The following is a 5,530-nucleotide window of genomic DNA, read 5'->3' as shown; positions in this document are numbered from 1 at the left end:
CTCAAAGACAGCCGGATGCTTTGTTTATAGATTTGTGGACTTTTTGACCTATCAATTCTTGTTTTTTTCTTCCTTCATTAAAATCAAAGATGTTCTTCAATGATTGTAAATTGTATATTAAGAGTCTCCGCAATGCATTAAGCAATAGATTGACGCGTTCGTCTGTGTGTGAAGGAATATACACGTCCTCTTTTGTGTATAGGGATGCGCACCCCCCCCCCCCCCCCCCGAAAAGTGGGCTCCCCCAAAGGCCACAGTATAGTTCGAACACTGATTAAGCTTCATTATACAGGACATGCTATCAGTCATGGGCTGCATCCGAAATCACATGCTTCCCTATTATAGTAGGCGAAAAATAGTTGTGACGAGTAGTATGTCTGAATTCACTGTACTCAAAAATGAGTTGGCAGAAAGTACCCAGATGACCTTCTTCTTCTGGCAAGATTCCGAAGTGTGCATGATAGACACTTTACTATCCCATGAGGCCACGGGGGAGGATTTATGAATGGCAGTGAAGCGACACAACTGACACTGGTAAGTCACATGATAATGGCAATGTGGCAAATGTAGTATGTCCAGATTACATTCATGCTACACACATTCATGCTATATAGAACATAGTGACGCAAAGTCTGATTCTTTTTCGCGAACCGGTTCTTTTCGAACAGTCCGGCTCAATTAACCAGTTCAAAAACCGTCACATATCTTTTCCTTTAGAACATTTGAATCCACTTTGACGAAATACGGCTAAGCAAAGCAAAATGTAAACTGTGCAATAATGTATTTTCAGGCTTAGGAGGATCCACATCGAATTGTAGGTGTCACCTACAAACAAAACACCCGACTGCCCTGCTCACACAAGTAAGGCAACAGAGTCCAGATGACTCAGTAGCACTCTGATAGCCCTTTTCCATCAAGGCAGTGTTGGTGCTAGTTTGGCGCCAGAGCATAGTTTCAAATCGGTTCTATGTGTTTCCACACCCAAAGCACCAGCTCCGAGCCAGGAAAAGTGGTTCTTAAAGGGTTAGTTCACCCAAAAATGAAATTGATGTCATTAATGACTCACCCTAATGTCGTTCCTCACCCGTAAGACCTCCGTTCATATTCAGAACACAGTTTAAAGATATTTTATATTTTAGTCCCAGAGCATATGCAGTCTATGCCAACTTTACTGTTCATATCCAGAAAGCTAATAAAAACATCATCAAAGTAGTCCATATGTGACATCAGTTGGTTGATTAGAATCTCTTATCGAAAATACATTTTGGTCCAAAAATATCAAAACCTATGACTTTATTCAGCACAGTCTTCTCTTCCGTGTTCCTTCAAAAAGATTCAAACAGTTCATGAATCAGTGAATCGATCAATGATTCGGGTCGCCAATGTCACGTGATTTCAGCACAGTTTGGATCGCGTCAAACTGCCAAACTGCTGACATCACGTGACATTGGTGACCCGAATCATTGATCGATTTAAGTAGCACCAAAACATTGCTGGGCTAGAAGTAAGAACCGATTACGTCAGGCTTTGGGGGAGGGGTCTGCAAGATGAACACAAACTTGATCCACCATTTTTTATACAGCAGCTAATGGAGCTAATCGCTGCTGCTCATTTGTAATCACCTTCTATACTTACGGCGAACTGCATTAATGCGTTGGATTCGCTGTGTTTTGATGTCGATGATTTACGATATGTCGACGATACGATACGTAAAGCCATGTGAATCAATAGTAACACAACATTCGCCATTGTTGATGGAAGGCTTGTTCGAGATGCATCGGCGCTGTGCAGCCCGATCGGCGTATAAAATCAAAGGAGCAGCTAGAGCAAATGACTCCTTATGCTTTTGAATCGCTCTCGCACTATTTTGATATCATACACATATCGGTCCGCGCAGCATCGATGCATCTAGAACATGTGTTGTGTGTATGTGCTGAGAAAGATGAGACGTATACAGTGACGTAAGACCTGGCTCTGTTGTGGCTCTTAGCATGTGGAAAGCCAAATGGTTCTTAGAAGGCTCGTCAGTTGAACCAACTATGAACTGGCACAAGCACTGGCTCTGAACTAGCGCCCAGTTCATTCTGGTGGAAAAGGGGTACTAGTCCCAGGTAGTGGTGACACCACTGAGACTGCTGCCACTGTTCAGCCTCTACCCAGACCTGTAGCAAGGACAGATGTGCAAAACAGCCAGCAACGTTCTGTTCAGGTGTCTTTAACCAACCACACCTAGTTTTATGGCTGTGACCTGCCATTTCATTGATCGGGATTTTACGGTAAACGGCCATCCTTGCTACTCGATTGTTTTTCATTTACAGAAAGGCGCACAGCTGAAAACCTTGAAGCAGAGCTCCAGAGAATCTGTTGAGAATGGGGCATCATTGTATGCGTAATTGCGTATCTGATAATGCTAGCAACATTAAATCTGCAATTCGGAAGGCTGGATGGAGACACTTGCCTTGCTTTGCCCACACTACAAACCTTATTGTGTGAGGGAAGGTTTAAAACATATTCAGAGGTTGTGGTGAAGGTAAAAACTATATTGTTCAGCACTTTTATAGGAGCACCATTGCATCAGAGCATCTAAGAGCAACTCAGAGAGAGAGGGGCTTTGAAGAGTTAAATCTCAAACAAGATGTGGTAAAAAGGTGGAACTCTAGCTTCTACATACTGCAAAGATTTTGGCAGTAAACGGATGCAATCATTCATTGTCACACTTGCCCTTGTCTGCCACAAGCTTGCTTGTAAAGAACACTATGAAGAGAAGACTTTGCATAGTCGCAACCTCTGTCTGCAGAGATAATTTTTTCAAACACTTGGCAAATAATTTCATAGAGAAGGAACAGGCTAAAACCCAACAAAGTTAGACAACTCGTTTTCCTTATTGCAAACGTTTCTTAATCAGGACAAATGTGCATTGTATCTTTCAAGCATTTTTTGTTTTTGGACCTTTTCCCCATTTTGTTTATGCTGATTGTAAAAGAATGACAGTAACTTTGGTTTGACATTTTATTTAAACTTTTTGAAAATGTCGTGTTTAAAACATTAAAACTGAACAAGTTTTGAATGGATGAAACTACAAAAGTAATTAAATGTGTTTAGTTCTCACCAAAACTCTTTCTTTATATTGCTGTAGATCATTAAATTGTTACACTGCCTTATGTCTGTCCGAAATTAGTTTTGTGAGGTGCCTTCATGCACAAAATGCTGCCTGAGTCTGATGAGGCAGCGAGGCAATGAGTGAGCATTTTCGGACGCAGCCTTTGTAGTGCGTATTCGATGGACACTTATGCTGCACTTCACTTCACGTGCTCTTGGAATTATTGTACGAGTTTCCGAGGTAAAAATTAGACATGAACGCCCTCCCATTTAAAAATTTGAATAAGATGAGCTCGTAATCACGACTTCAGAAGTGGGAATTATCAAATTTCCGATAGCACGTGAAGGCTAGCCTAGAAATCTAGACGCACCCTAGCAGGCAGCAAATCTAATTTGCCGCGAGTGTCGTCTAGCAACTCTCAATTCACTTCTGAGCTGTAAATGCCAATTTTTGCCAAACTCTGGTCGCGCCAGTCACATCGTGTATAGAGTCGGTGGGCAGGGCTTAATATAATGACGGCCGAGTTGCGCTTGCGCGTGCTTCTAATACACACAGAAATTCACTTCATGATACTTTAGAAGGGAAGAATCTGATTTAAAGCAAAAAAAATTATGAACTAAATTTATGGCCTTCTCTTTTCCTCCCCTTCTTGGCCAGGCGCCACCTGATGCTGACATTTCAAAAAGAAGAAGTCTATTCAGTGAAAGCTTATATGATTTCGGGAAAGTGAAATATGAAAGTTTCGGTTCCCCAGAAAGAAGAAGTTTCTGGTCTCTTACTGGAAAAGACCCCCTCCCACTCCACCTAGACTTCAGTTCCACATAGCATAAACAATAGAAAGTCTCAGCGGGCTGTATTTACATCACCACCAGTTGGGAGGTCAGAAAAGTCAAAGTGGAATGACACTGGATGAGTGAATTCGCTTGTTATTGTCAACAGTTTACGACATCATTTGGGCAGCACTCAATTTTCTGTTTTGTTTGGCTGTAATTGTTCAAATTCTTCCAGTCAGTCCATTTCCTGTTAAGATTCAGATTTCACAGCAGTTTGCATTCTGACACTTTACCAAATTCATTAGCAGTACAAACATTCAAGGTGTAACCTACTGTGTTCACTGGGATTCCAAAACAGAATAGTTTGGTAATAATAACAACAACAACACATTTTTACAGTACTGTATACATTATTCATGTACACACAAATGGCATGCTTTACTTCAACTTCTCTGCAGTTTTTATGTCGCTTGTCTTGGTCATTGATTTATTGTTCTCTTCAGCCCAAAAATAAATGTCTCATTATTTACTAATTTCTCTCATTAAATTCTCTCATTAATTTATAGTGACAGTTTTTAGAATTGTATAGCTTGCTTTTCACTCAAAGCAAAAGACTTGAGACGGTTTCTTTGTCCTTTCAGGAGCTTGACAACAAAAGTCTCCTTCGTTTTCATTGTGTGGAAAAGACCTGCTTGAAGATCCACTAAGAACTGGTGAGTAAAATGATTCTAGTTTTTTCTTTCTTTCATTTGTTAGATAAACTATCCCTTTTGCAGTTTTGTTCATTAGTGTTAACTTCCAAAACATTTTATTAATCACCCTTTACACCCCAACCCACTATAAATATCTAAATAGAATGAACAATAAATCAATATCATGAAACAACTAAACAAAAATTAAGATTGCTTTATTGTATAGTTTTTTTTATTTTAGTTTTTTTTTAACAATATATTTCTATTTTTTAATTAGGAGGTTCTTTTATTTATTTTTAGATGATTAAAAAAGATGAATAAATATATTTAAAAATAATAATAAAAAACAATATGCAGTGAGAACATAAGATGCACATCATTAAGCTGACATCATTTTTAATGACATTAGAAGTAGCAGAGGAACATGTTTGTTTAGACAAGTGGGCCTTTGAATATTAACAGATTTTTGTATATTTACCCACACACACGACTTATTCTAACCATACCATCACAACTATCTGTCTAACCTAAACCCTTCCCCTAAACCTACCTTTAACCTAATTATAACCAAAAACAGGTCTTGGCCCTTGAACCGGCCTTTAAAGGGGTCTCAGAATGTAAGGACCGGCAAAATGTCCCTTTGCTCTCTGTGTCCTCCTCACTCAGTTTTTCTGTGGTGAAGATGCAGTTGTCACAGGTATTGCCAGCAGGGAGCGCTACATCACATGTTATGATTATAAGCTTAGTCTTTAAGTGACACAATCTAATAATTCCCTCAGTCTAATTCTTAGTCATCATTTCAAACCTCATGAGCACATGAACTTTTAGATCATTATCAGTGTCCTTTCCCGAATATTTCATGTTTATCTAGTAATGTTTTTGTCCACCCTGCCTCACTCTTCTGTACATAACGTCCCTCACTGACACACAACAGATTCTGTGGAATTGCCGGGGAATTCTCTTTC

The 5,530-nt window shown here is 39.6% G+C and overlaps 1 long non-coding RNA gene across 1 annotated transcript in view; it reads left to right on the top strand.

Moving 5' to 3' along the window:
• Positions 1-279: 279 nt before the first annotated feature.
• LOC137039110 (uncharacterized) overlaps positions 280-5,530 on the top strand; it is a 104,944-nt gene continuing 99,693 nt past the window's right edge. The window contains exons 1-2 of the long non-coding RNA XR_010897591.1: positions 280-534; positions 4,515-4,586. This is a non-coding gene — a long non-coding RNA (uncharacterized lncRNA). The remainder of the gene's footprint in view (positions 535-4,514; positions 4,587-5,530) is intronic.

Source organism: Pseudorasbora parva, chromosome 13, assembly GCF_024679245.1.
Source record: "Pseudorasbora parva isolate DD20220531a chromosome 13, ASM2467924v1, whole genome shotgun sequence".
NCBI lineage: Eukaryota > Metazoa > Chordata > Actinopteri > Cypriniformes > Gobionidae > Pseudorasbora > Pseudorasbora parva.
Note: the sequence above shows the minus strand (reverse complement) of the source record. Positions and strands in the feature narration are given on the sequence as shown.